Consider the following 24,104-nt stretch of genomic DNA (forward strand, 5'->3'; position numbering starts at 1 on the left):
TCATTCACTTTGTATACTTATGCATTATTGTCCTTTCCCCACTAGAATGGGGAGGGGACCTAAAATGTCTATAGCTACACTTGGCCACATTGTCAGTGGATTGGTATCAAAATTCATCCAAGTAAATTTGGGATTGAATAGTTAATAGAGAGAAACTGGCTTTCAGCCTAGAAATCTGCTATTGCTTATTTTCTTTTAGCACACACAATCCTTACTGAGCATTATAAATGCAAGCATAGCCACAGAGAATAAATATTAGAGGGGGTACTTCTAAAATTCTTTGTTTGTATACATGGTAGGCAGTGGGTAGTTTCAAAAATGATTCCATCTGCTTAAGTGCACTGCATATTTATCTGAAAATCCTCCTGAGTAAAAAAAAAATTAAGAGAGTTTAAAATGTCACTAAATGGAGAAAACTGCAGCCAATTGATTATTCAGCTGGCAAAATGGAAATTCCAAGTTGCATAGACCGCTAATTGCGGCCTGCCCACAGAATGACAGGTCTATAATTTTTAGTTTTGTGTGCATTCAAAGCCAGTCACCTTGACTCTTAGCAGTCCATTATCTGCTGGCCACCGACCATATGATGATATTCAAGGAGTGACAGGTCTTTTCCATTATGGAATGATAAAAAGCCCCATGCTTTATTTAGATAAAGCTTTCTTCTGAGACAGAACAACCAGTTGCTCATCTGATGCCTTCATGTTAAAATTACCCTGATGCTCTTTTGACTCCAAAAGTTTACAGGGTTTTTTTTAATGTGCTCTTGTGAAATTGGCTTCCTGAGGACTATTGCTAAATGAGAGGACAAGGGTAGCATTCAGTTATGGGGCTGGTTTTAATAACAGGCTGTGGTGACAGGCCAGCCATCCTTCTCTAAAATCTCTCTTCTCCCCTCCCCCCCCCCCACTTTTCCTCCACAAATAAGATGAAATGGTTTCTGTCACCAAGACCACAGGGTGCTGCTACTGGCTGGAAGGCTCCAAGAAAGTTCCGCCCTGAGGTTTGATGGTTCAGATAGCTGGCTATTCCAGCAGAATGGTATGGGGATAACTTTACCTACACTGACCTTGTACCCCAGGTTCCCACAGGAAATTAAACCAATGGAGTGATATGTAAGTACAAGGGTTCAAACAATCTATTAAAAGGATGTGTTCTATTCCTGTCCATTGCTAAGACAGCAAAGAGGAGTGGACCTTGGATCCTGAGGCGTAATACAGAATTTTAAGAGACAAGGACCATGAAAGGTAGATGATATATCCAGGTTTTATTTCCTTCTTCCTTTATGGATTTTACCTGAGTTCCTGTTGACTCAGTGGGGAGAGTTGTGTTGGGGGTGAGGTGTTAATGTTCCATTCTCTCTGGCAGGCTCTTTCACACTGGTCCCAGCACTCCCAATGGTCACAGTTCATGAGAGAAGGAAGTTAGTGGACACCCTCTTCTTCCTCCTCTTGCTGACTCCTCCCATGTACAGCCAGAAACAGGTAGCTGGGAGTCTTCTTATTGGCCCTTTCCTGTCCCTTTTGAAGAAGGTGCAGCATGCTATACACAGCTTTTCTTCACACCTTGACTCTTGTGAGGGTCCCCTCTCGGGCAAGAGGTTTGAAGCTCTTTCAGCTGCCTCTGTGGTATCACTCCATCTTGGCCATTTGTCAGGCTATTCAGAACTGCTCTAAAGTAGCAACCAAATGCCAGCTGGGAATGGGTATCTCCCCATTTCCCCAGACCTCTCATAGTGGATCTGTACTTAGTCCAACTTGTTCCTCTTCATCTTGTCCTCTTTTATAGTCCATAAACTTTTTGTTTGGAATAAGCGCACTACATTTTCCATCAGAGTTCATAACATGCCCAGATATCTCTTAGCCCAACTACTATAAAAGGCAAGGAAGGGATGATCCTTCAATTCCAGACATTTATCTTGCTGGGGGAATATGGGGGCTACTGTCCAAGGTCCTGGAGGAGCAGGCAGGTGTAGTCAGGAACACCTGGATTGATTCAAATTAATTTCCTAGCTGTTGGCAGTAGGACCTTTTTCCATTCCCTGGATGCATTGCTCATGCTAACATCTCGTCTGCCATTTAAATGCTGTGGATCATGGGCAGGGAACAGCAAGCTGATCTAGTGGAATAAAAGTAGCACAGAAACCAGCCGTGCTGGTCACAGGGAAGGAGAGCTGACTCCAGACAGGCAGGTAGGGTGAGGAAAGGCAGCCCTTCATGTTTTGGTGTCAACGTAGTTTTTGTTTTAATGATATGTGTTAGGAGGATTGTTTTAATGGTTTTAAAATGTGATTCTATCACGTAGTTTAACAATTGTTAGATGCCTTAGTGGCTCTTATAAGGGTAGAAAGATGGGATACAAATTTTGTTAATAAACAAATAAATAACCTAGGACTTTCTGTCTGCAAATCTGATCCTTTACCGCTGAGCATGGTTCAATCAAGATGCACTTGAGACAGGACAGAATACAAATTTAAGAAATAAATAAGAAAATAAAATATTTTGTTAAGAAAGCGCTTGATGCCATACCTTCCTAGTTTGAAGCAGTTTGGGGTTTCTAACATATACTAAATTGCCATTTCCCTAGAATTGTCACTTATCTGGTATTAAGCAATATGGATGTATGTGTGTGATCTTTCATACAGTTGCTGAATTTAGTCTTAATTGTGTACCTATATGTCTGCCTTTGGACATTCTTGCCAAAGAAACATGTTTTTTCCCACTTGAGTGTATAGCTCACATACAAAATTCAAAACATGTCTGAACCTGGAGATGAATCAAAGTGGAGGGAGAGAAATGCCACAAACTGAGCAATTCGGAGATTCTCATCGGCTGCCTACCAGATACAATAGCACTAATACACCTCTTACTCCACAGGGTTGCTTGTATTCAGGGAATTGTGTGCTTCATCCAATTTTCTCCAAATAATGAACAAGCGCTATCAGGTTTATTGGTACTATCTTGTGCACACTTTTTGGGTGTAAATTATTTATTCTACTAATTAAACTGCAAACAGTCAAGGACAGTGAGCTTACCAAGGCAATTCCATATATATTGGCTGCAGGTTAATTATTTAAGAATCACTATATCACTGGTAATCCCAAATAAATACTGATCTCATCAGCACAAACAACTGGAAGCTTCTGGGTTTTCTAGACTTCATTGATATAACACCATTCATTATACTATGCATAAAACAATGCAAAGGTGGCTCTTTTCTGTTCTTTTTGGGCAACAGTACAGGTGTTAACATTTTCAATTCCCTTTCCTTCCTAGGAAAGCAAAGATTAGCTTTCCCCGACTCTCCCACCCTTCCCTGTGCTTGGACATCTGTCACTTCTTGCTTGAAATCTCATACTCACTCCACTGTCTTCTGTGTCTTCTATGGCATCTAAAGGTGAAAACAGACAGTCATTCTAAATGAAGTGAGATTTGTTTCAGTGCATATTTGCTGCCCAGAAAATATATGCTTCAAGATTCAGGGAATGTCTCATGACTTTTAGCAAAACCAAAAAAGGAAAGGGCAAGAAAAAACTTCAACCCAGAGAAACCAGATAACCAAAGCTGTTGACAAAAAAAGCCTAATGACAGAATAAATAATAATGGGCTACAATATGTTAAATTAGCAAAACGTTAATGCATTACAAATAATAAATAATAAATTTCATTCAAAGCAAATGCATTTCAGTCACAAGGCCTTCCTCAGTGGAACAAATTAAATTACATGCCATATTGAATGTGGACACATTGTAACCCCTTAGTATTCATCCTGTTATTAGACTTTTTGTCTACCTTCTTGGCTACTTACTTACTACTTGTACCACATTTATGAGCCTCTTGTGGCGCAGGGTGGTAAGGCAGCAGAAATGCTGTCTGAAGCTGTCTGCCCATGAGGCTGGGAGTTCAATCCCAGCAGCCGGCTCAAGGTTGACTCAGCCTTCCATCCTTCTGAGGTCGGTAAAATGAGTACCCAGCTTGCTGCTGGGGGGTAAAACGGTAACAGCTGGGGAAGGGAATGGCAAACCACCCTGTATTGAGTCTGCCATGAAAACGCTAGAGGGCGTCACCCCAAGGGTCAGACATGACCCAGTGCTTGCACAGGGGATACCTTAACCTTTACCTTACCACATTTATGAATGGACACAGATTTTCATCTTAATACTCTCTAGGCAGTAAATATGTTTTGCTGTTTGTTAGCCACCCTGAACTCTTGGAGATGGCCAGGGATAGAAATGTAATAAAGAAATGTTAAATGGAAGCATAAATAAATTATAAAAGCATATTTTATAGCAGGTCACTGGCATGCATTCTACAACCTACATTACTCTGTTTAAAAGAGATTAGCATGGTCATATTCTTAACAGGAAACTGCAATTCTTATGGTAGGTATGCCCACCACTAGGCCACAAGCAGCCAGGTAAGCATGAGCTGACATGGAATTTGAGTTCGGTGGGAAAGGTAAACATTTTTTGGGAAAAGAAGATGGATGAATTGCTTCGTGAAACTGGTAAGGAAACTACGTGTGGGGCAAAAATGTTTTAATTGGGTTTGGGTATTACATAGGATCTTTGTTAGCCCATCTTATCTGGCATTTTATTTCATGAAGTGGTCATATTCATCCAGGAGAGCATGGTGTATTGTACATCTCTTGCATCTGGTATTCAGAGGTGTACTGCTTCAAAGCAAGAAGGTTCCATTGAACTATTATTTCTTCTAGGAACTGAGTTAGGCTGAAGCTGGTCAGAGACAGTTTGGGAGGGGTAGCCCAGAGAAAGCATGGTGGAAGTGCTTCCATTAGAGACTAAGGTGTGATTCCAGATTTCTGAAGGCACCATCTGCCAGTGTGATTCAGCAGCAGGAAAAAGGCAGTTTGTGTGAGCCAGGCAACTGACGAGGCCAAAGAACACTGGTGATTTGTGGGCTGAATTGCTTTGCAAACAAACAGTTGTGGTCAGTGTATAGTGAACTCTCTAAACCTCTTTACTAATTTCAGTTCATTCTGTGCAATGGTTCCATTCTACTTTTTGTCAGTCCCCTTTTGAGAGTGAGACTACCATGGTTCAAAGATAAAGTATCAAGCTAAGGGTAAGGAGGATAAAACAAACAAACCTCAATAAAACATGTAGATGAACAGATTAGCCATAGCATGGCAGATTATAAATTGAACATCCTTAACATTTTGCTTATCTTATATTTGAGAAACAGCCTCTTGGGTGGAGACTGTCTAGGGGCTGTCCAGGCTGTCCATACTTTACTTCCTGTCCCCAGAGGCCAATCACAAGGCACACAGCTTGTTGTGTGCAATCTATCTGGCCAGCCCCACTCAGGCCTGCCCCCCACAACCCCAGCGACACCACTTACCTTCATTTTACTGTTGGATGTCACCAGGGGTGGAGGTGGGCTTCTGGGAGCTTCCCAGGGACAGCAGGCAGAGGCACCTGCTTGCCCTAGCCTGGACAAACTTCAGAGGCTTGGCCAGGCTGGCACAGGCCTTAAGCCCTTTGGGGGGGGGACTGCCTGCACCAGTATGGCTCTCTCTGTGTGTGTGCGTGCATGTGTGTGTGTTTATGTGTGAGAGAGAGGGGGGGCAGCTAACTCCCCCCCCCTTCAGGCCTGCTGGCCCTAACAGCCCCTGACTGAGGGGAAGGAGGCATTTCCAAGAGAAACGCAGAGGAATCTGTGGGGGTACTTGTGCTTTCTTTTGAGGGGAGAAAGCTTCCTCCTTCTGCCAAACACTTGGCTGACAGGGAGGCCACAGAAAAGCCCCTTCCCACTTAAAATACTGCTCTGGCTGGCCTTGCTGTTTGAGGGAAGAAACAGCCAAGCCATGTGTATTTTTCCTTGTGCCTCTCTGCAGATTTGAGGGTTGTTGCGACTCTCTGTACAGGGTTGTTGTGCAGACGAAACTGGATGCTGTTGCAGAGGATCTTTTGTCTCCTGTTTCATCTGCACAACAACCCTGTACAGTAGGCCTCAAGTATTTCAAATCAACAACAACCTGTGTGGGAGGCCTTACATGCTTCTTCTCCACAACAACCCTGTCCAAACTCCAAAGCAGCCCTTTCTGCCAGGGGAGCTGATCTTTATACTCTACAGATGAGCTGTAATTACAGGAGCTCTCCAGGCCCCACCTGGAGGTTGGGTACCCCTGAATTGGAAATATTCCTGGAGGTTTGTAGGTGGGACTTCAAAATCGTATAATGCCTCAGACTCCAGCCTCCAAAGTAGCCATTTTTGCCTATAGAGCTGATCATTATAATCTAGAGATGAACAGTAATCTAGAGACAATGGTAGAGGCTTGCAGACTGTGGTTAGGGGGGAGTGGTGTGGCTGTGTCCTTCCTGGGCTGTAGGCTTTGGTCTGCCCTTACCAGCAATTGTTTGTGTTTTGGGGTGCAAACAGACAGACCAGCATTGGCTCTTTATTCCACCTCCCTCACAGGAAGTCTGCTATGGAGGGAGGAAGGGAAGGCAATTGTAAAGTGCTTTGAGACACCTGAAGCCTTCTGGGTCACTGTGGACCATTCCCAGTTCTCTCAGACCTCTCACAACCCAACATCCCTCACAGGTTGTCTATTGTGGGGAGACGAAGGGAAAAGGTGTTTGTAAACAGCTTTGAGACTCCTTTGGGTAGTAAACAGCAGGGTACAAAAATCCAGCTCTTCTTCTGCTAAGGAGCAACTGTGAAAGAAGCAGGTGGGCACATAACATTTAATCAGCAGTAAAAAAAATGGACACAGAAGGAGCAGGGCGGATACCTGTGTACTGTGACTACCCCATGTGGATTAGGGCAGGAAGACATTTTGGTGTCTGTGGCCTAATTCACACAAGAAGGGAAATGATGCAGAACTGGGAGGAATTGGCTGCCATGTAATATCCCCCTAAGAAGAGTCTCCACTCTGATTTTATCTATCTATCTATCTATCTATCTGTCTGTCTGTCTGTCTGTCTATTTGATTTCTGTACTTCCATATGGCTCAGGGCGGTTTACATACAACATCATAGGGGGATACATGGAACGAGTCAACATACAACATAGTCAATATACTACAATAACAAACTCATCTGTAACCACTATGCCACAATTCCCAAAGGTCAGTCCTCTCCCACACTCAACCAACATTCCAAACCACAGGTTCTTGATACCCATCTCTCCACACCCATGCCCTCATTTGTCACCATGGCACCACAACCTCCCACACAACACACACATTCAACCCCATGCGCTTACAGACTGGACAACTCCTCCCCTTCCTCTTCCTTCCACCAAGCTCTAGTGTCCATTGTATTCCTGGATACAACGGGCTTTGCCCCTAGTTATCAATAATGTGATGTTGTTGTCAGTCTGTTACAGACCTCCAGGCTTGTGTTTCAACATTGAACATGATCTCTTTAGTGCTCTCAGTAATAACATGGTTCAGGTACTCCTGGAGGTGTAGAGTTTGAACCTTTCCCACCAAGTTGTCATTTAGAGTACAAGAAGAAATGCTGCGTTGGATTTCATGGCCAGTAGTTGGACTATGATAGAGAAATAGGTTGTAGGGAATAAGTCCAAATGAAATGATTGTGAGTTAGTCCAGATTGATTTAATTGGAAGAGGGTTTAGAACTATAAGGGATTTGATTGTAGAGCAGCAGATTTTGAGGAGCTAAGAAGGTTAATTAATGGGATAAGCTGGACTAGAGACTGGGGAGCAAATGTCACAAAATGCCAAAGACAGCAATAAAAATGCATAGGAAACCAACAATCTGCATATTAAGTAAAGTGGAAAAACATTGCTGGAAAAGGGCTAACTGAAATCTGGCAGGCTGAGCCCTTCCTGCACAAGTACAAAGGTTGGATTGTAGCTGAAGTTTCATCTTACACATAGCAAGGGAAGCATAGCCAGCTGAGCCTACCCTTTCCTGGTGCAAATGCTATTCACTTGTTAGAAAATGTGAGCCTAATAAATTTTCCTCTTAACTCATCTGGCTAGGTGGTCAATCTCTTTCTTAATCGAATCCTGGGCAATGGCACTTGCTGCCAAAAAATAGAGGATTGAACCCATTTATAACCCTCCCACAGGATCACAAAGTTGTTAAGATCATTTATAAGGAGTCATAAGTAGCCCTGCCTTCTTCCAACTTTAAATTTTATGGCATGAGAAGAACTTAGGTAGCAAGGTGTCATGACATAGTATTTTAATAGTGGGAGGATCTATCTTTGGGATAAATAAAGGAGCCAAATATTAACACCAGTCCCCAGTTCTCTCAGTGCTACACTCATCTATGATTCCCCCCACTCCCCCCTACAACAATTGAAGACAGCTGAAGATTGAATCATAGATCTCCAGGATCGTATCTTATTATGCCTTTGACTTGAGTAATAAATTGGCTGTTCCTTGTATGGATACTGAAAAACACATGGTGATACACTCCACAAACAAGGCAGGACTCTCTCCATACTTGGGGGAATCCCCAGGTATGCAGAAAAAACTGACCCTAAATAAAAGGGGGTCCTTACAAACATTTTGGTGAATAGGCTGCTGAAATATGGAATGGTGAATGGCATTGAGTCAGATAAAAGTAGGAGAAAGAAACTCAGTCTGCACAAGCCTAGGAGGCGTTACTGAATCTTGGAAGGTACGCATTGGTCTCCCCTTCTCCCTTTTACCTCATAACCCCCTATGGGGAGGGTTGGGCTGATCATATTATTACTGATTATTACTTTTGAGTATTCTCCTAGTTTAATACTCTACCCTTGAATACTCAAAAGTCAAAACCATAATTAAGTAAAGAGTATGGGATACTGAATAACAACTTCATTTAACATTTGTCACAGAATTATATTTCTTCAAGGACCAAAAGTCCATGCCTTCTAATGAGGCCAGTCAACTAATTTCCATAGGTAGGAAAGTTTTTACTTCAACCCAATTTCATCTCCTATCTTCTGCACCCTTGAAAGGGAGATAAATAGGGATAAATCCATCTTTTCCACTGCTAAAATTATTTGATAATATTTTGTTTACAGAAAAGCTATAGACTTTTGGATAGTACTCTGTGAACTATTTGGCAACCAAGTCCAGAAACCTTTTTTTTTAAATGTGGAAAGTATCTAAAGAAGGAATGGATATAAGATATATCTACATTTCAAGGAAAAATTGAATTGCAGAGATATTTTCATTAATGGTTTTAGAATCTGATCATACAGAATGGTGGCAATTAAAACTGCGGGCCTGTGTGGGCTGCTGCAATTTCATATGATCTGCTACTCTTGATCATACAATAGGGTGAGAGTGTTCATACCATATCTCATTATCCTGGTTTCCTGGTAAGTGCTCTCTTCTTCAGTTACTGCAGTCTCCTGTTCCTAGTTAAACCAGAAATAACGGAGCATATTGTGTGATCCTTTACAATCTGTGCTTCTTTCCATGCGAATTCACAATGAAGTGGCTGGGCTCTATTCTTTCTTTCTTCTTCTCTTCGGCTCCCACTGTCCTCTTCCACTTTTCTTCTTTCCTCCCCTTTTCCCTTCCCTTGTGCTGGCAGTGTTTATGGACCCACCCTGCTTTCCAGATCCTCTCTTTTTTACATTCTTCTTCCAACTTTATATGTCCACAGACATAACAGTAGAGCCAGGCTGTTATTTTTCACGTTTGAAAAGGCTGTATCAACTACCATTTCCAGCTTGCCCTCTCTCCTAAGTCTACATCATCTTTCCTGGGTTTTCCTTTCTTGTGACCATTGTACACAGCCGCATATTGTCTTCTTGATTTGTTTACAGCCCCACTAATTTATTTTTACATTTTTCCTCAATTAATTTTTAACAACACACACACATGAACACACATGAAGCTGACTTAATCAGATCATTGGTCTGTCAGGGTCAGTATTGACTATTCAGAGTGACAGCAGCTCTCTGGGGTCTCAGGCAAAAGTTTTTCATCTGACCTGCTACCTAATACTTTTAGCTGCAGATGCTGGGGATTGAACCTGGGACTTTCTGTATGCCAAGCACTTTCACTGAGCCACAGCCTTTCCCCCTTTTGCTTTTCCCCCTGGGTGATGTTGCAACGCAGGAAAGGGGTTTAATGTGGAGTCTGAACAACAACAACAAAAAGAAAAGGGGGGTGAATAAATGGGACTGTGGGGGAATAACCAAAATGGAAATCAAGCTAATCAATAAGATACGTGGGAACATCTCACCTGGACACAAATGATTGCATTTACCCAACCATCAGGTCAGATCCAGGTTCAAGCAAAAAAAGTAGTGGGAGAGAAAAGAAGCAATACATGAGAGTCAGTGCACATCCTTAAAGATGAAAAGTTGGGTGAAATGGCTAGAAAAGACTTGACAGGACATGAAAAAGGTGCTTGCTATAATTAAAGCCAGCCTTTGGCTCTGTTTCAGAGTATGGGTGCATACTATTTATTTATAGTCTTCAATTGATCTCTTGTTTGCATTCTTGGGATGTACAGCTCGAAGCCCTATAATAACACTGGAATATGGAAATATATATAGACTAGGGAATAAAGCCCATTTATAAAAATGGGCAGAGGTTGGGCATAGTGAGAATAGGCTTCGGAGTACGTTGGAAGGAGGCGGCATAGCATCGGGCGGCAGGCATTTGTGCAAATGGAGGTAGCGGCGCAGGGTGGGCTGGGGGGATGGGGCGAGTCATCGGGAGGCGAAGGACATATGCTCGGGTATCCGGGCATGCGTGCAGGAGCGTGGGGGCGTGGTGCTTGGGGGGCGGAAGTGCGTTGGGCTCTGCAACCAGGCATGCGCGTGAGTCCGCGCATGCCCGGGTCATTCTAGGGCCGGTGGAGCAGGCGGGCAGAGCAGGGCGGCTGGGGCCAGCGTCGGCGAAATGGGAAGGAAGGGGCCGGGTTGCGGAGGACCAGGAAAGGTGAGCGTGGTGGCGGCGAGGGTGGATCGGCATAGGAAAGGGGTGGTGGGGAAGGCCGGGGACAGGAGCTGGGAGTTATGTTGCAACTGGTTGTTTGGACTCGTGTCGGGGTGGGAAGGGGTCTGGGTAGTGTGGTGGGGTGATCGGTCGGCGGCAGGGTGGGTAATTGTGTGGTTGGGGGGGGGTTCTGGAAATGTCGGAAGCGTTAGCGGGACGGGAAGGGGTCTGGGGAGGGTGGGAGGGTGATCGGATGGTGTGGGCGCGGGTGAGTGTGTGCGCGAAGCGTGGGAAGTGGTGGCGGGGTGCGGGGAGGGTGGGGGGGTTAGCGGGCGGCGTGCAGGTGGGTGAGTGTGTGGACGGTTGTTTTAAGGGTGGAATTGGCGGGGATGCGGGAAGGGGGGCTGGTCGGCGGGCTGGTCGGTGGCTCCTTCGTCGTTGGCGGCGAGGTTCTTTCGGCGGGGGCGGGCTGACACGGCGAGAGGCGCTTCGCGCCTCTCGCCGCATCAGGCCGCCAGGCAGGGAACCCCCGGCAGCTGTGCTTCACTCCCTGGGTCGCTTCGCTCCCTTCGCTCCCTGGGTCGGCGGCCTGACGCGGCGAGAGGCGCTTCGCGCCTCTCGCCGCGTCAGGCCGGGAGGAACTACGAGCCGCGCTGCGCGCGGCTCACAGTTGCTGGGGCTGGGAATCGGAGGGACCAATCGGCAGGCGCTTCGCGCCTGCCGATTGGTCCCTCCGATTGTCTGTCGTGAGGAAGGGTCCAATCCGGACCCTTCCTCATCACGGACTAATCCCACCTCCACACCCCTTACCGAATTATTTAGTCCGTGGCGCCCGTGGCGCCACGGGCGGTTTAAAGATGAAGGCATAGGAACTACAGCATAATCTAAAGCCATATCATAAGAGAGACTTGCAGAAACGTTGAAGCACAGACATGGGCATGTTTGTCAACAGAGAGCAATTTATTTTGCACCAGTGATCTCAATTCATTCAAAATAGGTAATGAATTATTATAGCTCAAGAACTATTGTGAAAGCAATGCTGTCTCAAATGTGATTTGAGAGTACTTTCCCAACTTTCTCCCATTAAAATCTTAGAGATACCTGGCAAGGTAGGGAGAAAGCCAAAGCTAGGAACTGGATAAGAATGTGGGATATGTCCCCAGGCTCCATCCCTAAACCTCTAGAAATTTCCAACCCATAGTTGGTAAGCCTAATTGGAAAGGCATATAGAAAACTTGATGGAAAAATTATGGACTTGGTGGTTTTAAAAGTTTACAGTAGACATGACATTGAAATGGATAGTAATTTGTCTGAATTTCTACATTTGCAGGTAAATCTAGTAGATAGGTAGGTAGGCAGGTAGGCAGACAGATAGATTTCTATGTAAATTGGGTTTGTGAGCTGGGTAGAGAGAGAGTAGGTGAGTAGGTGAGTGAGTATGTGTGTGTGTGAGTGAGAGGGAGGGGGGTCTATTATGCACAGATGTTTTTCCTTGCTTTCGTAATGCATATTCATCAGGTTTTCTTTCTCATTCTTCATTTGACTTTCCTCCCTTCAGTATTCTGCTTGCTTTCTGGTAGTGCTTTTGTGCCAATTTTCTCCTCGTTTCACTTCCAAGATGAAGGCAATTCAAATGTGTACATATTCCTTCAGATTTCCCTCTTGTCCTTTTACCACCCTTTGAAGGTTGCATCTGCCACCATCCTCACCCCTTCATCAGTTTGTAATCTCCATTTCTCCCTGTTTGTTTTAAATTTGTTTTAAAAACTGACAGGCAGCATGAGTCTAGCAATATGGGACTATTGTTAGTTTTGGATCACTGAATAAAAACAATTAAAATGACAGAGGAAAGTCTAAAAAGACCTGTACAAGGTTTAGTTCCCTGTTGGTACTGACTTGAAAAGGGGAATGTAGAGGAAGTAAGTGGCAGTGTCCCCTGTGTGTGTGTGTTTGTGTGAGGGGGGAGAATTTCAGTGTGACATATAAACAAAATAAAGTGGGAGATTGTCAGCTTGGAATGAAATTGACATGAGGTGGAAAGAGAGGCAGACACTGGGATGGAAAGCCTAAAACTTTGAAAACATTTTTCCCTTTCCTGCTTCAATGAACAAAGTTTGGTGAGGGAAACCATTTTAGCAGTCTCTGAAAGCCTAACATTAAAATGGTGACTGAGCCACATGGCAAGCTCTGCAAACCACAGAACTTAAGAATTATTTGGGATTGATCCATTTGGAGGTCAGAGTGCAGTCAGCACATGACAGACTCCAAAATAACTGGCAGGATCACAACCAATGTGCAGGATCAAATCAGAAATCACAAAGAGAAAACTACACAAATGTGCAAGGAAGGGCAGGAGATTAGTATTACTATGCACCTAAACTAGGGTAGCAGTGAAAATACCCCTGTCATACAATTTGCACTATTCGAAGCATGGTGGATTTACAGCCAACTTTACACAAGTTTGAACACACACTTTGCCAGCAATCATTGCTTGCATTGCCAGTGGGTTCTACCATGCATTCTGTACACTTGGCATGTTCCCCCATTTTATGAGATTGTGTGACTTTCCCATTTTTCACAGTGACCAATAACACAGCAGGGAGCCCATTAGTGTTTAGCAATATGGGAACTAGCCAGAAAGCCTATTGCAGAGGGGAATGCAATGGGTGCTAGAGGGGGGCGGGACCTGGTGTGGTACCTGGAGTGGCTCGGTGCTTCTGAAGGGCAGTCGCCTTGAGGCATGGGCTCAGTTCCCATGGTGGTGGCTGGTTCGGTGGCACAGGAGGTCGGGCGCTCAGAGTCCTGGCCTCCCATCGTGCCGCTGTGGCCAGGCCGAGCAGAGGGCCAGCCAGGGTTCTACAGGTCCAAATGCCCCGGCTGTATCTGGGCATGAGGCTTGCACAGCGATGCGCAGCCACTTTGTGGGGGTGGGCCCTCTAGGGGCCAGCCTAATCTAGGTGCACCCAGATTTGCTGGATGTACCCTGATTGGCCCATGGAGCATGTCCGGCCAGAAACAGAGGCCAGACACAGAAAAGATACTCCAAACACTGGCCAGACATGCTCCACCCAGGAAGGCTCTTCAGAAATATTAGAGCCACTAAGTGGTAAAGATGGAGCTTTGTGGCTGCTTGTCAATTTTTTAAATGTCTGGTCAGTTTCAACATTGGGTTTTCCTCCTTTGTTGGCATTCCTTTCTGTTCCCTTTAACTCAATGAACTAACACTATAATGCACATGCAAAACCTGAAGGAAGATACTTGCTGGACACCACTGAGCTGGCAATTGCATTAAAAAAAACCCTTTGGATGATACCCCCGTCATTTCACAAATGATCTTATACCGCAATTATAAAAGTGTGCGTGGTGTGTGTGTGTGTTAATTGCAGCTGCCGAATAAATACACCACAGAAAAAAGAATGTTGTGGAAGGTGGATACAGAATCTGAAGTCAAGATTGAAAGTTTACTGCTCTGAAAATTTGCAGTAAGATGTGCAGTAAGAGGTGCATAATGGGCTAGGGAAAGAGAAAGGGAGTGATTCCCTCTTTACTCCCCTCCTTTGATTCTCATGTACTTTTCTCTGTCCAATTTTTACTGTTCTTTCTTTAGTACTGAACTATTAAAAAGTTCATTTTAAAAGATTCCCATTAAAAAATTAAAGTTATTTTCTAGTTTATGCAGATTTCATTTGATCCCAAGTTCTCCAATTATTTGGGGGGGGGCTTGTTTGTTTTTAATTTATATACTGCCCTCCTTTTCAGCTCAGAGCGGTTCTTGGTAATGGCTGGGACGCTATTTACATACAGTTTCCTGACTCCTGAGCAGGCCCTTTACTGCAGGGCTCTGAATGCATGAGCAAGTCAGAAAACAGTCTTGAGTCTCAGCACCTCTCATCTTTGAAATTAAGGATCAAATTTGCTTTTCAAACATACCACCAAATCTTGGCCCTACTATATTTCTTTTCAGCAGACACTGATAAATAGACCTGACAAAGATTCTGAGTAGACCTGTTATGATTGTTCTTACCGCAGTCTTAACTTAGATTCTTACTATGTTGTGATAGACCAAAAGGATCTAATATAAAAGAAGTTAAGAGTAGTGAAACAGTTCTTACTGTATATCAGTGAGGGAGCAGGATTCATATAAGGGCATGCTGATTTCCCCATTTCCTCCTCCCTCTGCAGCCCTACTTGGTTGTTTCTGGCTGAGTGGAATGGGCCAGCAACAAGGATCAGGGCTTGAGAAAGTCATAAGAACATAAGAAGAGAAATGCTGGTCCATCTAGCCCAGCATCTTGTCTTACACAGTGGTCAACTAGTTTCACTGGAGGTCCAGTAAAAGGTCATAGATACCAAGATCTTTTCCTGATGTTGCCTCTTGATATTCAGAGATTTACTCACTTTGAATGTGGAGGTTCCCTTGAGCAACCACTGATAGGACATAAATCTATCTAATCCCTACAAAGATGGGGGGAGAAGAATAAACTCTGGTTGCTGCTTATGCTGCCCTGTCTGAGGCTTGGGCAGCTGCTTTCCAGTGGCAGAAGTGGCTTCCAGAACCTTGTATGGGGTAAAGACCATCACTTGCTTGGTCCTGGTCCTGGTCCTGGAAGCTGGCAATGACCCTTTCTGCACACACAGTTTACTCTATCTCATCCAAGAATGCAAGTCGCTATGTCTTTGATTCAAATTGTTTGCACACACTCTACACCTTCACTCTTAGCACCATTTTTTCTCCTAATAGTTGAAAAGTATAAACTCTGCATGACAAAGAGAAAACTTGGGTTTTGCTGTGTTGCAGATTCTTTTTTTCACTTTGTAGGTGGAATATCAATTTTAGTGTATATTATCTGAGTGGTCTCCTTGATGGGCATGTTGTTTTGAAAACCAAGGAGATTCTTTTTTGCCATTTTTAATCTCAGGTTGCCATCATGGCAGTGTGTCACACATACACCCCCCCCCCAGTTTTGGTGTAAAGTTATTGCCTATTTTAAATGTCTTGGGGTTTTTTAAACAAGGATTTTGAGTTTAGAAAAAAATGCATGTGTCTTGCCAAACACTGATATGAGGAGCCTCTAGCCTCAGAAACAATTGAGGGGGAGAGAGGACTGAGGGAGCTCAAGGCTAGCTTTGGAATGATTCAAAGAATTCTTGAGAGCCAGCTTGGTGTAGTGGTTAGGAGTGTCGACTTCTAATCTGGTGAGCTGGGTTTGATTCCCTGCTCCCCCACATGCAGCCAGCTGGGTGACCTTGGCCTCGCCACAGCACTGATAAAGCTGTTCTGACCAAGCAGTGATACTGAGCAGTAATACCGAGGCTTTCTCAGCCTCACCCACCTCATGGAGTGTCTGTTGTGGGGAAAGGGAAGGGGAATGCAAGCCGCTTTGAGACTCCTTCAGGTAGAGAAAAAGCGGCATATAAGAACCAATTCTTCTTCTTCTAAGCAGTCATGTCATGTGTGCTTGTGTGCATATATGTGAGCATGTGTTGATGTTATCAGCTCCACTTATATGTTAGTTCTTTAAATGTGGGTGCAGGCATGCCCACATGCCAAACTGTAAAGCAAGCACTTTAACACATAGGCCCCTCCTTTTCCAAATGGCTCAATTACCCCATGTAGCCATCTTGGAATGACATCATCCATTCCCCACTCCCTCCTCTGCATAATGTTTAAAATGTAAATCTCTTAACACATTACAGAAAGTGAGGCATGCAGTGCTGGCTCCCCAATAAGTGATACCAGTTCAGTGATCCACATTCCTGTCAACTAAACTGGAAGCCCATTGTTCTAGGGGGGGGGGGGTGTAACAAAACGAAAGGCATTTAAGATTTTTTCCCCCTTTCAAGGAATTCTCCATCAATGATCTTAGTTTAGTGCTCCACATGCCTTTTTGCTAAACTAAAACCCATTGTTTGAAAAAAATTAAAAATAGTTACAATTTGTAAATGGTTTATGGTGAGACAGGAGTAGGGGAATGCTGCCATCCTTCCAAGGTGGCTCTGCAGGACAGATGGACCATTCAGAAAAGGAGGGGCATATGGCCAAGGGCCTGCTTTACAGTTCACCCTGTGACTCCGTGTGCCTGCCTGCACACACATTTAAAGAGCCCCATCCTGAACGTCTGTCCAGGGCTACAGAATCACTAAGACTGCCCCAGTTGCTTGTTGCTTGTTAGGCAGTAGACTCATGCTGCCTCCTCCATGCTCATGGTGGACTGACAAAATAATAGATACAATAAATTGTATCTATGTGTGAATAGGCACAAAACATGCTTGTGTGAATAGGCACAAAGATTTTTCTGTATGCAAGATTTATTTGTACATGTAAAGCCTATCTGGTATTAAAGGGAAGAATTCCAGTCAGCTTCCATAATGGATAAATCTGCTTTTGCTGCAGCTTTTATTCTGATTCCTACTTCTTTGTCCCATGTAGTAAAATCCTATCCATACATATGTTGAAATCTTAATATAAATGCTGAGAGGACTGAGGGTATTTAACAATAGGCAGGGGTTTAATTCTCCGATCTGACATCCAGCTCATTTTCAATGTGGTCCATCACTTCTGGTATGACATTACTGAAAGCCTACTGATTAAAGTCAGCTCTCTTATGCATACTTTACCTCTGTGACCTATGAGTGGCTTGAAACCATTTGAACTCCATCTAAATTGGATCCCCCTGGTTGTAAGTGTTGCTGCATGTCACTTCTGTGTCAGCTGGATGGAAATCTTGCTGCAGAGGATAAAAGTTCACAGCTCAGTATTAATCTATTGGGCAAACTACATCTATTGCTTTCAGGGTTTTTTTTTTAAAGTTACCGATGACCTCTGCCAGGTGGAACAGAGAGTAAAATTTCATAATATTCATTAAAGGGGAGGGGAATATTTTGAGCATAGCATTTGTCACACCATTCTATTGAATAAATACGGCATGATAATAGCATCATGAATATGGAGAAATGGGTTATTAAAAATGAAGCCTTGCTTAATTAATAAAACATGATTGTGTCAATGTGACATGATCATCTTGTTCTCATACACAATATTATATGAACTGGGAGCATGGAATAAAGACTCCTAAAGGGCCCAGTTGGCTTACATTCTATTGAGCAATCCCTCCTGAGCCTATAGCAGAAAAGGTATTAGTAGCTATGCTCCTGTGGATATAGCTGTGGTTTTAATTCTCAGGTCTCAGTCACAACTACTTGATAAAGTCCATTGGCAAAATAGCACCAAATCAAGAGTCAAAAGTCAGTTTGACTTTATAACCGGGTTGTGCAGTAGGGAGTCCTTCTCAGTGTCCTTTGCACATAGGCAATAAATGGATATAGGATTGCTCCTCCCTAACTAATTCATGTTCACAAGTCTGTGTGCACAATCCCCATATGTGTGCAAACTAGCAGTATAGTGAGAATGTGGTTTATGTACCTGAAGCCAAGGCAAACTGTACAGAAGATAACCTGGTATTTGTTTTTTGCAGGACTCACGGTCATATGTACGGGTCCCATGTAAGTACTCTTTTTAGGTACACAGTCTAATGAATAAATTGAAGGTTGGGGGTAGGACTTACCTAGGCAATCCTACTCTGCTATGCAACCTTCATTTTTTAAAAACAGGGCTCTTGACATAATTCATGAAATGAAATCAGGATCTGTCTTTTCTGCATTTCAATAACAATCCAATAATTAATTCTGCCTTGCATTCCCTCCTGATACCACAACTGAAGTTCGTTGTGTATATTGGGGAGAGAGGAATAAAGATTTCAGAAATGCTTGCTGTGTGTTTAATTTTCACTGCAATTTGGACATGTCTCTCAGTGTAAGAACAAACAAAGACAATAGCATGCATCTATTTTTAAAAAATCTAATGACACAAAACAGTTGGTATGTTATGATTGATTCATGGCAAAAATGTTTAAATGATGCTCATTTGATGGCTCTGTATGCATCTTAGCAAAATCTTCTTTGCTGTTAGTATTTATGATATTCTCCTGAGATAGTAGTACAATCCTCCCCTAGCATAATAGTATGCCCTTTCCAATGCAATCAGTGATATTCAAGCTACAGCTGCAAAAGAGCCCGTGTGCTTAAGAAAACCTCTGGTTGATGTCTTCCCAATGTGAAAACAAAAGATGTATATCAACCCCTTCATTATGGTTTATTTATGTCCTAATGATTTAAGGTGTCTCTTTGGACCATGCTAGTTTTCTCTTGCTTTCATTCTACAAATAAATGGTTTGCACTAAATTATGGTTTGATAAACCAGGCAAAATGCCACATATTATTATTCCCTGCCATTGTGCCCGTGTATGTGTGTCTGATATGTAGATAGGCTACACTAACTAAACTTTCCTACTCCATAACCCTATGATTTGTAATAAAGTAAACAAATAGTAAAAGTGGGTTTTCAAGACACAGATGAGTGGAAATATTGATGACAGTTTCTTAGAACCCCAACCATCTACTCAAGAATCAATTGTCATGATTGCTGCGTGCAACCATTGGTCCTATATGCGAGAAACAGCAAGAAGAGGATAATGTAAAGCAGAAGTCTTTATCAAAAGACTTTTCATTGACCCACAGAAATACAGGACTTCCAGTTACAGGATAATTAAAAAAAAAAAACCCTCCCAGGCATTTGTATGGTATAGTCTTAAGATTGATCAACAAGAACCTAAGTCCATCTCTATTCTGCCTGTGGGGTAGTTGTGCCAGTCTTATAGTACTGCAAAGATTAGCACATTTATAATAACATAAACTTCTGTACACTTAGATGCAAGGAAGATAATCCTCAAGATTTTTTTCATGGACAGATTGAGGGTTTAAAAAGTTTGTGATATATTGGTATGTGATATTTCCGCACAAATCTGAAAATTGTACAGGCATGTACAGATTATATAGAATTTAATTTTTAAATGGTAATAATAATTATCAGAGCTGTTGTCTTGAGACTTGCTCTGTGTCAAAAATTCTAGAATTCTCCTACAGGATCTGTATATACAATGTAAGTCTTGTGGATATTCCAGCAGATCAGTATTATTCCTTACAATAAACACACCATTTCTGTAATTTTATTAAGCTAGTGGTGATGGAAAGGGATTAATTTTATTACACAAACTAGCCACTGATGAGAAGGCTGAGGAGACATCTGCAGGGGAGGTGGCCACCCATTCTATCCCCTGTTATTGGTGAGGAGTTGAGGAAGGTCAGCAGTGGCATGTTCAATGGGGTAGGGGGCCTTTCCCGTGGGTCCTCTGTGTTGAGGACAATGGGGAAGGCATTGGAGAAGCTGCAGAGGGCAGTTGTGGGATGCGGAGGGTGTAGTGGGTTTGTTGGAGGGTGGGAGGGCCTAACCCAGGGGCCAGTGGTGGCATGAATGGCAGGGGAAGTGATGGGGCAGGCCCAGAGTGCCCTGTGCCATCAGAGAGCAGCACAGCATCTCATGCTCATGAGAGGGGGCAGGCCCTCCCACTAAGGGCTAATCAGAGGGCCAGCACAGCATCTGAAGCATGGTCATGATTTTATGTGGTATGATGTACTCACAGCTATACATTGGAATAATCAACTAAAATGCTTGATCCAAATTATGCAAATGGTGAGAGAACTACCAGTGGCTTCCAAATAGCTTTCAAGACAAGAGATGAACAAAGGAACCTAACTCCATGTAGTAATCTTGGACTTCCTTAGTGGCCTCCCATCCAGTACCAACTAGTACCAACTCTCTCTTATCATCTAAGGACTTCCTGGCGTGAAATGTTCCAGACCACTGTGTGTGATGATTGAAATCATATTCATCTCGGGAAGGCAAAAAGAAGGAGGAGTAATATATTATATAAAACCCCGGATGGAAACTTAGGTGGGTTTGAACTGGTGGCCAGCAAATTACTGACAGTGTTCCAGAGCTTCAACCACAGGAACAACTCCCTTCTTAAGAGCCCTTTTGATTTTTTTAGGGCTTTTCCAAATGATATTGGGGAAAACAGAATCTTATTTTTAGTGTCATTCCTAAATAGTCCAAATCTGGCATTTAAAACATAACATTCATAGAAACTGAAGAGTACTGATTAAGTGGGGTAGGTATCTTTTAAATCAGTGGTCCCCAATCCCCAGTCCAGGGACCAGTTGATCAGTTGGTACCGGGCTGCAGCTCCTCCTCATCTTCCTCCCTGGCTGCTGCCTCGGGGGCTGCCCTGCCACTCTGCCACCGGCTCACCTTTGGTGGTCTCCAGTGGCTGCCATGGCTGGGGCTCCCCCTCGGCATGGCACTGAGCAGCTGCTGCTGGCAGCGCTCCCCAACAGGCGGCGGGAAGTCAGGAGTGCCAGCGGGAAAGCAGGTGGAGCAGGGGCTCAGGCGGCAGTAACATCCCTCGGCAAAAGTCTACCCCCCCCAGGCCTCAGTAAAATTGTCAAGTGTTGACCAGTCCCCGGTGATAAAAAGGTTGGGGACCACTGTTTTAAATGTCTGTTGTTTGTCTTGATGCTTTTAGCAATCTGCTCTTCAAAATCTCTTTTTACATGCCTAATTATTGACTTACATTTATTTTGCCAAAGCCTGTGATCCCTCCACTTTTTAAAAGAAACCTCTTTGTTTCATAGCTTTCTACCTTGACTTCCGTTATTAACCATATAGACCTTGTTTTAGACTTGGCAATGCATTTTCTAACCTGTGGAATGCATTCTATTTGGGCTTCAATTAGTATGGTTTTAAATAGCTTACAAGTATCCTCTAGGGCAGTGCTAGTCAACCTGTGGCCCTCCAGATATCCATGGACTACAATTCCCATGAGCCCCTTACAGCTTTTGCTGCTCATGGGAATTGTAGTCCATGGACATCTGGAGGACCACAGGTTGATTATCCCTGTTCTAGGTATTTGATTATCTTGTGTTTCCCCTCTCTGTTGTTTTGCAGTGTGCTTCAATGGTGAAAAAGGCAAAAAAAAATGATTATTAGGAAAGGGACTGAGAATAAAATGATCCATGTGATGGTCACCTTCTGTAACTCACTCTTCGCGGGCCTGCCCTCAGCCTTGATCCGGAAACTACAGCTGATCCAAAACGCAGTGGCCAGGGTCCTCACAGGAACACCATGGCCCACATTCGGCCCATTCTCTACCAACTAAAGTGGTTGCCAGTTGAATTCCAGATCAGGCTAAATATTCTCATAGTCACCTTTAAGGCCATGCGTGGTCAGGACCCAGTATACCTGAGGGACTGCCTCCCTGCCTATTCCCCTTAAAGAGCATAATGCTCTGCCACTATCAACTAGCTAATGATCCCTGGCCCTAAAGAATTCCGACTAGCCTCAACAAGGGCCAGAGCCTTCTCTGTCCTGGCCTCCACCTGGTGGAATGAGCTCCTGGAGGAGATCAGGGCCCTTGTGGAACTAAAAGAGTTTCAGAGGGCCTGCAAACAGGAACTCTTCCATTTAGTTGAGACTGAGCGATCCCGCAACATCTACAGGGCCCCTGCTCCCTCTCTCCCAGAAATCCATTCATGTGTTCTGCTCTGGACCTGTTTGCTTTGTTATAGTTTGTTATCTCTGTTACAGTTTTAATGTTAATATAATTGTTGTTGCTATGAAAAACGAAGTTCCATGTCCTGTTACCTATGTTTTATGTAGACTGCCCTGAGCCTAAGCGGAGAACGGTATACAAACAAACAAACAAACAAACAAACAAATGTGGAATTCACTGCCAGAGGATTTAGTGATGGCCACAGGAATACACTCTTCCTCCATAAATCTATCTAATCCCCTTTTAAAGTTAAGCCTATCAACGGCTACTAGCCATGATCTGAGAGGGATCTCCCCATTCAGAGTCACTATGCCTCTAAATCTCAGAGCTAGGAGGCAACATCAAGGGAAGGCCCTAGGTTTTATGCCCTGTAGCCATCCATCCATCCAAAAGAACTGGGTGGCCACTGTGTGACACAGGATTCTAGACTAGATGGACCATTGGTCTGATCCAGTAGGGCTTGTGTTTTTATATGGGTTTTAATTTGAAAATGTTTTTAAAAGTGAGTATTTTATTGGTATCATGTTCTGTTATACACCACCTTGAGGATCTCCTGAGCAAGGCAGCTAGTAAGTATTTCAATAAATGAATATAAAAAGAAATATTAACATTATTACTTTACATAAACTGATGTTGTTAGTCATCTTATTATTTGACCAACACTACAGTGCATCTCTCTTCTCTGTTATTGGCTTTATAAAGTGCTGAAGTTTTTGTTGTTGTTACTCTGCTAAACAGCCAACCATGAAATAACATACATAGCTCACAGTTTATCATCTGCATTCTCTTTGCATTAGGTGTGACACTGACATAGAAACCAGAGTCCCAGCCCCAATCGTTCCAGCTGCTTCTGTCTCTCTGTAATCTACTGGTAGACATTTTCTGGTATGTCTTAAAAAATGCAGGCTTACGGTTCTTTCCTGAGGCATACTGCTGACTAATACTGATATAGCAGAATCTTCGCTATTCTTGGAAAGAAATAAATTGGGTTTTCTTTCTCTTGATGAAAGAAAGAAAGAAAGAAAGAAAGAAAGAAAGAAAGAAAGAAAGAAAGAAAGAAAGAAAGAAAGAAAGAAAACATAATGCCTTTATTTCAATTTTGTGTATTGTTCTGGTTTGACTTTATTTAGTAATCACAGCCAAACCAACCACCCAGACTGCTTACTGCAATCAGTGTCAGCTTCTAAAGTACTTGCAATGAATGTATGGTGTTCTTTAAAATTAAAATAAAGATATCATCTTCTTATTGCTTAGGTTTCAATGTTCTTTGCAGTGTTATTCTTAAAATGTAATGAATGGTTTATTTTCATTTCTTTGTGTTGCCTGAATGTCTCGATGCTCAGCCAGGATTCAAATCAACCGCTACAAACTGTTCTCATTAGGTAAAGGGCTACATGTTTCCTCTCTAACATCAGGACCAAACATGGAATTTCTTGTAAATAACAGGTCAGGCTGTAGAGCTGAACAGTTTAGTCAAGATTTGATGCTGCCACCACCTCCCAAAAACAAATTTAGAAGGGAATTTGCTGGTATACTTTCTGGATACAAGGGGACTGGTATTTGTTTATTTGGACAATCATTTAAAAATAGATGTTATGCATTCCTTTAATTTTTGTATTTGCAATGTTATTTCACAGTCTTTGCCTGGCATTTCTCGTATGTGTTGGTAGTATTTCTCTGTCATTATTTTTCAAGCACTGTTTGATGACACTGA

General features: G+C 43.2%; 1 long non-coding RNA gene across 2 annotated transcripts in view; it reads left to right on the top strand.

The window, feature by feature from the left end:
* The window catches only part of LOC143828765 (uncharacterized), an 85,700-nt gene extending 62,425 nt beyond the window's left edge, over positions 1-23,275 (top strand). The window contains exons 2-4 of one of the 2 annotated variants that reach the window (XR_013227863.1): positions 18,359-18,386; positions 20,615-20,733; positions 23,188-23,275. This is a non-coding gene — a long non-coding RNA (uncharacterized LOC143828765). The remainder of the gene's footprint in view (positions 1-18,358; positions 18,387-20,614; positions 20,734-23,187) is intronic. The other variant, XR_013227862.1, reaches the window with a different exon arrangement.
* Positions 23,276-24,104: the final 829 nt, after the last annotated feature.

Source organism: Paroedura picta, chromosome 2 (assembly GCF_049243985.1).
Source record: "Paroedura picta isolate Pp20150507F chromosome 2, Ppicta_v3.0, whole genome shotgun sequence".
NCBI lineage: Eukaryota > Metazoa > Chordata > Lepidosauria > Squamata > Gekkonidae > Paroedura > Paroedura picta.